The sequence below is a fragment of the Thermobia domestica genome, chromosome 15 (genome assembly GCF_964235325.1).
Source record: "Thermobia domestica chromosome 15, izTheDome1.hap1.1, whole genome shotgun sequence".
NCBI lineage: Eukaryota > Metazoa > Arthropoda > Insecta > Zygentoma > Lepismatidae > Thermobia > Thermobia domestica.
Window position 1 is genome coordinate 113,580,103 of NC_137468.1, and position 13,608 is coordinate 113,593,710.

Genomic DNA, 13,608 nt, shown 5'->3' on the forward strand with positions numbered 1-13,608 from the left:
ATTTTTAAGACTCTCCCATCAGGAGTCAATCCGAGGTCCCGTGCGCTAAAGATGCATATCTACTAGATCAAAAGGGGATGGCCGTTTACAACAAGAATATTATATTAAGATGTGTATACAAAATCACGCATGACCCTAAACAATATGAGTTCCAGTACTTAAAGCTCCTCTTGAAATTCTATGTACACCACCGAATCCAGCTAGATAATAACATTTCCGTAAAATTTAAGATGTGTAAATTATATTTCTTTGTGTATCATTAAGAAATATGTCGAGCAATATAAATCTGTATATGAAATACTAAAATGTCCTCTTTTTTTAAAGTCAGTCGTATGATAACCTTAGTTATTATTTATTTCTCAACTAAAAATAAAATATCCATTGTACTTAATATATTATTCTATTTAATATTATTTCCCATCATCTCTATGTTTTCCAAATTGTAATGTTGCTTTTTGTTTTACAGTATTATATGCACGTTTTACTGTGAGTGACGCTGAACAAGTAAGGTGATTTGCTGTTGTTAGGAAAAGCAAAAATGGCAGTTTATTGACGTATCAGTACATTTTTAAATATCTTTGGTAGTAATATTTACGTATTATTTTTCGTATCTGACATTTATCATGCCCTTTGCTTTAGCTTCAACCTTGAGTCTCCCAATTGTATAAGCTGTTCATTGCCAGACATCATTAATTCTAAAATTATTCACGTTTATAGGTTTAGACATTCTTTATAGTTGAGACGTTATTATTTGCATATACAATTAATTTAATCAATAATCTTATATTTTGGTTATAAAAGTCAGTGTTTTCTTTCGGCATCACTATATCACTAAATTTGTTAAAATACAGCTCAGTGTTAGTTCATTATTTTACATTATTACATATTTTTAATTAGTTAAACTTCGAGTTCACGAGTTTAATGAGTTCGTTCGAGTTTAACGAATTCAACTTCGAGTTTAACGAGTTTAGCGAGTTTAATGAGTTCAACTTCGTTACATAACATTACCCTCTTGTAAATCATAACATTGCCCCTGTTTAGAAACACATAAAGCAAATATTTTGGCTAGAAAAATCTTTGTCATTTCAAGTCAACCAATGATGAAAAATTTCTCTCTCAAATTTTGTAATTTTTTTTTATACATTGAAACGCATGTTTGAGAATAGTTATTTCCAAAAATAAAAGTTTTCAAACCATCATAGTTAATTTGTAATTAATTACACAATTGGCTTCAAGATCACAACTCAAAAACATCCGATTTTGTGTTTTATTGTTTATTTCAATAACCATAAGAACTATGAAGCTAAAAATTAGCATCCGCATGTAATTTTGCTTGCAGATTTCAAATCTGCAATCAAAACTATTGAATATTGTACAGGTGTAAAGTTATAGCAGCATTTGTGGTCCCAAATTCAGGCCCTGGAATGAGCATATGGTGAAAGTTGTACATATGTGAAATTTTAGCACAGGGTTAAGAAACACCTATATTTCGTGTGAACCAAATTTAGTTTTGGGTATTTGAAAGTAAGGGCCAAAATAAAACTTCTAATATGTGCTAGTTTACAGAACACAACTGCAAACCAATATTAAATGCACAGCAGTTTTATAAATGGACTGTAGACAATACCACGTCCATTAAATATTTTCTTGTATCGACTGAAGATGTTCAGCAGCATCGGACGACGACATCGGTTTATGCCTGTGGAAACAATACCTGGAACAAGAAATAATCATGCTTCCATTCCTGACAGTGAAGTTTCAGAATTGGACTAATTTCCTCTACACCAATGGAACCCTACATAGAGTTTGGGTAGATAAACAACACAAATAGAAGATATCAGAAGTAAAACTCTTGGATCCAGGAAAATTTGTAGCTTGTGTCTATGGCTGTAAATGGTGGAATGGAATGGTACTGGAATATTCTGAGGAATATCAGGACTACAACACCAAGTTTCTTACACCCTGCAGGGTCCGCTTCCACTTTTAACTGGCTTGAAATCGACGATATCGTATGCGTGCCAGCCGATTACATTCTTATTGACGCAACACATCACATTTCTATCAAAGCTAGTGGAAGATCACATAGTGTATCATATGAGACTATTAATAAAATTAACGAGTTATTCAAGACTTTCAGTAAACACTGATACATTGTATCATGCTGATGATTAGTAGATAAGTCAACAGTTATTTTTTGCTATAATTGTAGCTACTGTGTGGAACAGTTGTAATAAAAGTTATTCAGCATTAAATAGCCTGTATCATTAATTCAGAAACCTGTTAGGAGGCAAAAGACACATTCAGGTTTTTTAGGGCCTTAGGTTCAAATTTCCAAAACCAAATTTGGTTCACACGAAATATAGGTATTCCTTAACCTTGTGCTAAAATTTCACTCATGTACAACTTTCAGCACATGCTCATTTTGGGGCCTGAATTTGGGACCGCAAATGCTGTTATAACTCTACACCTGTATAATATTCATTAATTTTGATTGCAGATTTGAAATTTACTGACAAAATTACATACGTATGCAAATTTTTAGCTTCACAGCTCTTATAGTTATTGAAATAAACAACAAAACACAAAATCTGATGTTTTTGAGAAGTGACCTTGAAGCCAATTGTGTAATTAATTACTAATTAACTATGATAGCTGAAAAAGTTTTATTTTTGGAAATAACTATTTGCAAACATGTCTTTCAATGTACCAAAATTATCAAAATCTGAGACATGAATTTTTCATCATTTGTTGACTTGAAATAGAATGACCCTATACAGACGAATCATTCATCAGTCCATACACCATAACAGGTATTTATAAGCAAGTCTTAAGCTTTACATTTATAACGACGAATCTTTACTAGCTTATGTTACACTCAATGAAATAATAGTCTCAGCTCGAATCTGGAAAGCACTCTACGCCAGAGTTTGATAAGGTATTGACATACGTAGTATGATGGATAGTTTTCTCTCATGCTGTATACATTAGCTAATTCCTAAAAAATTGCCTTTCAAGGTGGATATTATTCCATATCCTGGAAGGTTTAAAGAATTCTTATATTTCTAAAATCGAACCGACCAGGCGCAGCAACAATTCTATCGTTTCGTTTAACTGACATCTTAGCTGGGTATTTTTTTAAAGAAAAAATTATAGTTAGTCGTCTTTATATACACCTCAACAGTTAAAATCTCTTATCATTACATCAAACATGTCATTGTCCCAGATATAATTTCCTACATAAGCAACTTCATTAAAGTACCTCGTTCAGTAAGTATTTCATCATATCTTCAACCATTTGATCTGGAAAAAGCCTTCGATATTGGGTGGCGAAATAGGTTAATTTATTAACTCCATTTTTTCCAGTTATAAGTAGTCTACATTTGCTTCGTAAACTACTTTATTAATAACTGACTAGCCGTGAATGACAGCCTATCCTATCTGGTTTCCAAGTTGAAGAATTGACTCAAAGTTTAGCGTTATCTTCCTACTTACATAAGCGAATACAAGCAGCCACGTGGTCTCAATTTTTGAGAATAACATTACTCTACACACATATTCGTTAATATAAGAAATCAACACAAATTTGTAACTTATTTTCTATCTGGCATAACAGATGGAAGAAGAAGATCAATAGTACTAAAACGCAAGTTCCGAGCATTTCAAGTAAGTCCAAACTCTGGTGTAATATTTAGTAGTATTTCGGGGTCTAACTGGAATCTGCATCTCAAAATGTTTGAAAATAAATAAACAAACATATAAACAACTTTACCAAATCTTTTGAAACATTTCATTTTAACTTTACAATCCGATACTCTGATTAAAATTTAGAGTTGCGGTGGCTCAGTTGAAGAGCATTCGCCTCTTGTGCATGGAGTCCCTGGTTCGATCCCAGCTCGCGCCAAGTGAACTTTGTGGTGGACAAAAACCGTGTGCGTGGGTTTCCTCGAGATTCTCCTGTTTCCTCTCACCTTCTTCATTCCACCATTTCATTCACTTCTCATCATCACCGCCTCCTTTGGCCTAGCCGGCATAACCGTGGGACGTAAAACTCAAAGATTTTATTTTCTGATTGAAACTTATAAAGCCTTTTTTTTTTATAGTGTCTGACACATGGCCATTGCTTGGGACGGTGATAACAAATCAACATCATGCCTTACGACTTGTATATTGTGTTATAATCCCTAACAGTGACTTACTCGTGGCCTGGAAGCTAGAGACACCAGACCTGGTACCTGGACAGATCTGTGACTTGGTATGACCCAGACAGATCCGCCACCCATAAAACTTCGCCATATACCCGAAGAACAGCGAGTCTGCTAACGTAATTATATAAAGAATCATTACCTCGCTTCCCCTCTCTCTTATTACTAAGGTTACCATTTACTTTCTTTCTTTCTTTCTCCATCCCTTCTGGAAATATACGTAAGCACACTTGGATTCGTTTTAGAATTAATCTTTTATAAACTGTTAATACACGACGAGTCTTCAGTATAGATGACTTGAACTTAATTCCTGATAGAAATGCTGCCACGTTGACTTAAATCCACTTTATAGTGAAATCACTTCTTTAAAATAGCTAATTCTAAACAACAAGATTAAATGTAACGTATTTAATAAATAATGTCAAATCAAAATAATAATAAAAAATATGAATATTTGAGTTCGAGTAATGCACATCATTAATCCCCTATAAAATTTTGTAATAATGCTGTAGATTTTATGTGATTTCAGGATTCTGGGTTTGCAAAGGTCAAAAGGGGTCAGCAGGTTTGCCTGATTCACTGGGTGTGTCTAGGTCACGAAGTTATATCAGGTCTAAGAAGCGAGATCCAGATCCATCTGACCCGAGAAACTATAATCCAAGTGACTCAGGTACCATCTTTACTTCTTAGCCCAACTTGTGTTGATGTATCGCTTTGCCATTTAGTATGCACTATGTCATAACATTATCCGAGTGATATGTTGAGAAAAAATAGTTGAAGAAACATTCCACTCTATTATCTACCATGGATGCAGAATTCCGCAAGATTGCTAATTCTTGGCAGCAACCCATAATAATTTATAATTTCGCACATGATGATCACTCCAAACAACACATCTTTTATATTTAACATCCAAATACTCTTCATTATTTAAGTTACTCATCATTTAAATAATAAGCAGTTTCGTTAATTCGAATTTTCAGAATTAAACAGCAGGATCTGGAACAGAAGGTTACTTTGTGAATCTTGGACAAATATTGCAGTGACAACGACTCTTTGCATTATTCATTAAATATATAAATAAAATTAAAATTAATTACAATGTAAAAATTAAAAAACATAAAATTAACAATAAAAATATAAAACAACCAAGCCACTTTAATACCATTATTCATACTTAGTGATTTCTGTATTGCATCTGTCAGATTGATGATTTGCTTATTTCCAACCTTTGTATCCCTTAAACATAATTTATGTTCAACTTTCTCACATGTTCTATAGTCTTATCTAATTCTTACACACCACACATTAGCAACCATTCACCATTTTTCCTGTATTAGATTATTATTCCTATCTACACAACAAAGTTAATATTGGACCCCCATAGACCATTCAAATTATGATTTAAAAAGTCAACACCAAACATTTCTTTAGTGAACAATATTTCTTCCAGGAATACTTCTGAGATTATAAATTGCGATATGACACTCTTTTGTAGATCACTTTCTTTAGAAGTATTAAAGTGCAACCATCTTATAATTTTTACTTTGTCCCCTGGACAAAATTTTCTGGAAGAAAGCCCGTTAGTGAAGATATAACTGCATGTGAGAAACTGAAGAAAGAAAAAGTAACTGGTGAAGTTGCAATAAGGAGATTTTTCGATTTAACATATAGATAATCCATACAAACAGTATACACAACAAAGATAAAGAATGAATTCATTGACATTATACAGATTGCACAATAATTTTCTTCTTAAATTGTCTCTCTGTTTTTCTTTTCTTTTTTTTTTCTTTTTAACTCTGTATCAACTCAGACTATCCATGTATGAGGAAAGAGATAAACATTCTTATGACTCTTCAAGATGTTTTTAACAGTTTTGACTTTTAGATTCTCTTTCTCATCCTCTTATCTCTATGGTAAAGGGACTTCGGTGTTTTCTGCCTTACTTGCTTGATGAATTAAGTATTACATATGAATATATATATTCTTTAGAACTCATTGACTCTTTTGAAGGTCATGTGCATTTAACTCATCCAATAATACTTTAGAGATCTTGACTACAAAATACTTCCTTTTCTATCAAGTTGTATAAGCATTCACTCCATCCTCCCACAGAAAAACAGTAAATTGCTTCTGGTGTCCATCTAGCCCATTTAATGATACATATTGTTCCAATAGTTTCCTATAATATTTTATTCCTAAAAAAGGGTGAAGGCCTTCAACAGACCGCTAGGTTTCGAACCAGTGTAATTATTGTAACCTTAGAACTAGTACTACGCAAAACAAAAGTGTTTAAAGAAAATATCCGTAACTCATAAATAAATTGAATTCTACCCCATAATCAAAAAACTTATGGTGTAGATAATTTGTGTACTTAGCATCTACAGATTATATATAGACCATACAGTGAAATTTTGTAGGTGATAGTAATAAATAGTAAGTACATAGCCATTAAACAAAGCTCGAAAAGTCAAAAATTAATTAACTATGAAAATATTTGAAATATTGAAAACACCTTAATAATGCACAACAGCTAGATCTAGAGTAAATCTCTTTTACGTGGTTGCGCCAGTAATAGACAGTCGTCCAAACTCTACACCCGGAAAATTTGTTGAACATGAAGCTATGTAGATGCAGTAGTCCTTTATGCTACTATCGAAGTGGTATAAAACTGAACAATCTGGCGTTACAGCCAAAATTTTTTATTCATATCGCTTTCCATCTTCTATATTTCTAACTTTTAAACCGGAGTTCGTTATCTCTTAATTCAATTGTTTTTTTTCCTCTGCAACACCATCCTGGATCAACATCTAAAATTGTTTCACCACTTCGAATCGCACTCAGGCCTATGTAAACCAACGGCTATTCGGCAATTCTTTCAGCTGAAAATAAAGAAACAAATTGACTAAGGTATCATTGCAAATCAACTGGCGTAACAAGTCGTTTCGTAATTTCGTCTTCGCAGAAATAATAAACTAGTGTAAGCTGTAAGCACACTTTATTTTATTTTATTTTTTATTTTTTAAAGGAAGAAAGTAAATATTGCATATTCCCTAACAATCCCCGTTATTGGTGACTTTGTTTTGCAAGGATATAATGTTTACTTTTTTCCGTTCCCGCTTTGGTTGTGATCTGAAAATTCCTTGCTGCAATTTAGCTGTAGCGAACGAAGTAGAATCGCGGGAAGGGAAAGAGAAGGGAAATATAGTAAAAGCTGTGGAAACAGAGAGAGAGAAAAAGAGACAGAGTGTATGGAAGTAGGGGATACAGAAGAGTAACAAACTAGGGCGGAAAGCTGGAAAGGGGTAGTAGATGCATGGGGGGAGAAGGGTTGCGATCTTGAAGGGGACGTTTTTGCACCTCTTGGGTTTGAGTTCGTGTCGAGTGGGAGAAGGGACATCGAGCGCATGAGCAGAAAGTGTACAGTTCTTTGCGTACACTTCGCCCTCAGTCATAGGATCACGTGTTTATGGCGCTTCAAGGCAAAAGACATCAACCGACTGGACGCAGCTATCAACATTTTGCTCTGTGACGTACTTCCTGTGTGCCTGTGTGCTACTTCCGGCACCCTGTTTGCTGAAGACAAGAAAAGAAGAAGACAAAGGGAAAAACGAGGCTATCATTTTTTTCCCTACTTTTTTTTCCTCGTCTGGTATACCTTCACCGGCGGTCGTCAAGTGATTGTCATCGACTTCGTCAGATTTTCATTTTGAATTCTTGGCGCGCAAGGACTATAAGAGCAGGTATGTTCCACTAGTTTTCCCCAGTGTGACAATTCAAATTTACGAGTTCTTTCGTGCACATTCATCTGTTACGAGACTTCCCCATCCACTGTGTTTTCATAACAGGTGCTACTGTGTCTCAATGTCAGATTTTTCTTTTTTGTAGGTTCTTTTTCCCCTCTTTTTAATGAGGAAAAATGCCTTCTTTGGCGAAACTATTCGTGCTCAATTGAGCTAATCAACAATAATAATAATAAAAAAAAAACTAATAAAAATTTCTTATGATCTTTCGACCCGTGCGCTCTTGGAATAATAAAAATAAATAAATAAATAAATAAATAAAACGTAAATTTAAATGATCATTATTACTAATAAATGTTTTTCATTAACGCAATCTAATATTGTAGTGATTTATTTCTTGTCAAAAATCTGATTCTTGATTTCATTTAATATTTCCTGGTTTTCAAGATCTAATTATAAACTTAAAACATTTTTACTTCTAAGCTATTTCTACAAGCTAATTACACAAAAAAGATAATTATAACCTTAAAATTATTAAAACGTTGTTGAAACGGAGAACTTAAGAAATTGTATATATTACTCAGTAAATGTTGGCAAGTACTCAACGAAAATTCTAGTCAACTATTACTGAAGTACTTGGACACAAAATGTGATTTATACTATTCTCCTCCTCCCCTCATCTCTTTAATATTTGTTTGCAGGTTTCTGGTTCAATTGGTAAAAGTAATTAATTTTCCTGAATTCCAATCAATCAAACAAGAAGAAATTGCACATTCAACACAGTTTTTAGGAAAATATTTAAGATGAAAGATATTACATTTTTGGTTTTCCATCCTAGATTTACTTTATTTCCACTGTTTTGAATTATTTTATTCAATATCTAAGTTATTTCGAGAAATTAAATAAAACATAGGGAGATGGAAATCTTTCATCATAAATATCTTTGTGAAAACTATGTTGAATATTCAATTTCTTTTTCCTTGATTGTTTGGAACTTTCTAGTCCCAGATCACATGAGACGTAAACGTAGTCACCACACTGAGGATTGAACCAAGAATTATGTACACAGAGTTCACGTGCACTTTTTCTCCTTTCTTGTCATTGATCCTTCCCGCTGGTTTAGTAACTTGCGTGTCCACCTTTCGTACACAGGTCGTGGGTCCGATCCCCGTTGGGAGAGCATTGAAATTTAAGCACATTACTGTGACTCAGATTTCACCTTAAATTGGGGTTCATGTCTCATATGGGCTTGTTGCTGAAAAGAGAAGACAAACTCTAACAAATAACAATCCAATACCTCTGAGCCTTATTTATGTAACAAAACTTGTCTGAAGTGTACTACAAACATTACAAATATTTACAATAAATAGAATCTACGTAGTATGATAACTGGTGCTCATACGTTTTGCAAATATTTTGACATTTGCAGTATTATAACAGTATTATAACTAGATAACATACTGAATAACGTAATTTTTACCATCCACTAACAAATATTGTATAATACAATCCAGAACACATTCGACATCATGTTATAGTACCATGCTGGTACTTAACTATTAATACAATTTTCGAGTAACTTTATTTCTAATATTTAACGAAATCGTTGGAAAGCTATGCTATGGAACTATTATAGGCTAATTAATTTGTATTATACTCTCTTTGCGATTATGTTTTAATAAACTATTACTTTCCATTAATAAAAAGGGACAATAGTGCTACACTAAATAAGAATACCAGTGAGAAGATATAATTTATCCAGAAGTGAAACAATAACTTGATATCATTGGATAACTTCCGTATTCTACAATGAACGACTTTGTTGAATCGTGAGATTCTAATTCAACTCCCGTATGATTCGGGCCCCACATCGCATGTATCATAACATTGTAATGAAAATTATACTACTGAAAATTGTCTCCATACAATCACAGATAATTTAAGTACATAAATTTTAATTGAATTCAATGCGATATTCTTTATATTTTTAACTAGTGGTGTCCCTAACATATCTTTGTTAGGAGGCATCAAGCTTTAACAATTGGGCACATTATTTCAATATTGGGGACATAACATAATTTTATACACTTCTGATATATATTTCAGTAATTTCTAGGTATAATAAATACTTGTCCTTGAAAATTACATTCATAAAAGAACGTTCTTACAAATCTAGACGAAAATGGCAAAACATATGCAATTACATAAGTACAGGCAAGCAAATTACAGCCTTATGAGTTAAATCTATACAAAGATGGCAAATCATGATATGTCACTTTTAAACCATTTTATGATTTTTGTTCCTGTAGTTAGTCCCACTGAGTCCCACATATGCTGGAAAATGTTGATAATGACTTAATTTAAAATTCACTGTTTAGCAGGAGACCTATATATTTTGTTTTCATTAGTGAACTGAAATTATTTTAAATTTAATTTATAAGTTTGTAAATTGCTTACCTCTACAAATGTACATGTCATCTTTGCCATCCTAGTATAGAAATATCAGTAGCTAAAATTAGTCAGTATTATTTTTTTTAAGACTGTGCAACGAATTTGAAAGACCTTGTTAGGCGGTAATGACTCCCCAAATTTTCCTCGTCTTTTAAATTATACCTTGCGATATGCTCCTTCTAATCTTCATTTTGTCCCCCCACGAAATTTACTGCTAGCTGCGAACCTGGTATCACCTGTGATTTGAGGCAGCTGCCAAATACACACCCATATATCTTTAAGTTTAAGCACACTTAAGTTTCCTTTTATTTTGTTTACGTAGTTATTTGTTTTGTTTGGTAGAATTTGTTGAATTACGTAGATATGGATATAGAAGCTATTATTTTAAGTGTACTTCACATTCAGTCAGTATTGGCAAAGGAAACTTAATTAATACCTTTGTTCGGATTTTAAATAAATATTTACTTTGCAAATAGAGCTTGCCATATGAATTATCACTCAAAATTCTTATAAACTTACGTCTAATGCCTCTAATTCACGATGGTTGAACAACGTATAAGTAAAATCCAAATCATCAGTATTATAAAAGAAACACTTAAGTACGTCATGCGGTATGCGCTGTAAAATACGCATTTCATTCCATAAAGTACATTTAACAATGTATAGTTCCCATAGCGTTACACTGAATAAAAATTTCAATAATGATTTAAATTTTAAACTTATCTATGTTTCTATACTGTTCTTATCTTGTCACCTGTTCTTCCGGAGAAGTATGACGTTCCTCTCTTGCTGGAGAAGTAAAGATTCTTAAAAAAAGAAAAAAAAGATAGACAAAAAAAAAAAAAACAATGAGCCAAACAGTCACGAACTAGAATAATTCTGAACACGCGCGGGCGGGCGCTATTGGTGGTAACGTGGTTAGCAACATGACCCCCAGGTTCCAATTTGATGGTCCGCCTTCCTGACGGAGGGTTTCCAGATCTTTTCCTCAGTTCAGCCAGGAGAGTGATGAGAAGGTATCTGTATATATGGATTTGGTCAATTTACTTCCGCTTCTATTTTCATTCTGGCAGTTGATGATGGCCACGATTCCTATGTAAATTAGTCTTACAAGCTGAATTTGAAAGTTAATTAAATAAAAAAATTTTTTTTTGTTAAAAAATAGTTATAGTCAATTTCCTTATATCAGATTTGCAGTAAAGAAACAATTATACACTAACAATTCAAGAACAATTGTATGATAATTGGCACGTTGGATCATAGGAGAAATTTTGAATTTTAATGGGATTCAAAGTTGCGTATTTCAAATTCAAATGTGTTAACTGTTCAACACTAGTTAACTCTAACTTCTGTTCTTATCATGCCATTCAAATCGTCAGATTTTTAATTATAATTTTTTACCGTAAGTTTTCATTTTTCTTCCGAATACTGCATAATTTCTGCAATTTCCACATGACGGATATTTATGACGGACATGACGGAGTCAAAATTTACGTCTCAGTATCTATGCTTTTGAACGGACAAACATGATGTGAGCGAGCGTTCTGGAATGCTCTTCATTCTTCCTACTTTATCATGCTATCAATTAGTACATAATCAACATTACTTTGAATATTGCTTCCTTTAATAAAAAAGAACTTTGCAACTGTTGTTAAACTAAAGGGTTAATTTTATTTCAGTTTGCCATCTAAAAAAGACTTTCATCACATTTTTCAGTAAGAAAAACGGCAAGGGTTTAATATTATTCTCTTAATATTTACGTCGAATTGTGCAGTAATGATTGTGATCACATATGAGATAAATATAGATTGATGCATTTAGTATCGTGAATTATGTTAGATTTCATTATTAGAAAATACTTTATGGTTTGATATTGATTAAGTATTTCCAATTTATTCTTGTTTTCCTTTTATTTTCTGCCACTTTCCTCTCCTTTCCTGCTCCTACTTTTTTACGGACTTTGATACACAATGAAAAATGTTAAGTGAAGGAAATATTTTCCACGTGGTAACGTGTAAAAGAATGATTATAATTTTTCGAACTCAAGAACTTCGATTGCTTGTTTAGCTTCAACAGTAAATGCACAAAGAAATCACAATTAGCAGTGCATCGTTTATTAAATATTTTACTATGATTTTGAAATATAATATTTAGATGGTATTATTTCCTACATTTATATAAAAAAAAATATTTAATGATTATGGAAATTTTTAAAGCTAGCGAATATACCTTACTCGATCATCATTTTAACATGGAGTACATTATAGATTATATTTCCATGAAAAATTTACTCTTTATAAATTATAATTCTTGCAGGAATGTTACATTTAGCTATCTTTAGTTATTATTATTATTATTATTATTATTATTATTATTATTATTATTATTATTATTATTATTATTATTATTATTATTATTATTATTATTATTATTATATTCAGTGTCCGGTAATATGAACTAGAGATTGGAAGTGTAACAAGTGGTCGCAATAGCAACTCTTTTCTTGCTGTTTGATGTCTTATTCAATTTCTGTTATCTTGCTTCCGCTTGCAACGCATCACAAATAATGTTCCTAAGATATTCATTATGAGTAACTCTAGGAATTTATGAAGTCGTATAATATGAAGTCTAATAGAAAGTTACTGTATGACTCTCCCGTGGCTAATGCACTTGGTTTCAGCGTGTGCGTCAAATGGATTATTTGATTTATTTGTAATTTAGCGTCCCGTTTAGTACCGTCGCTATTTCAGACATGAATCTACAGCTTAACGTGGGATCTGAGCCATATAAGCTTCCACTGGAAATCGAACCTGGGTCTCCCATGCCGAAAGTGCTCACACTAACCATAGCCAAGAGAGAGTTCATTCTCAGGTTAAAATTCAACTACGAGCACAATGTATCAGATATTTAAACACAATTAGAGGATTAGAGAAGTGTCGTGGCTTCTAGCCTCTTTTTTATGAAGACTAAGAAAAATCAAATCACATAATCTTGCAATATAACTAATGACTGGCTATAGTCTTAATTTCTGCTTTGTACGCGAAAATATTTAAATTCAGTTACTCTATAAACATACTTAATTTCGTGTACAGGTTTTTTTTAACAGAGGAAATAACATACATTGCTTTTGGAACTTAGTACCGTATTACGTAAAATTCGAACCAATGATAACAAAGTGTTAATCCATCATCGTCTTAAGAAAATGAACG

The 13,608-nt window shown here is 32.6% G+C and overlaps 1 long non-coding RNA gene across 1 annotated transcript in view; it reads left to right on the top strand.

The window, feature by feature from the left end:
• Positions 1-7,665: 7,665 nt before the first annotated feature.
• LOC145671893 (uncharacterized) overlaps positions 7,666-13,608 on the top strand; it is a 319,786-nt gene continuing 313,843 nt past the window's right edge. Inside the window, exon 1 of the long non-coding RNA XR_014128559.1 lies at positions 7,666-7,948. This is a non-coding gene — a long non-coding RNA (uncharacterized LOC145671893). The remainder of the gene's footprint in view (positions 7,949-13,608) is intronic.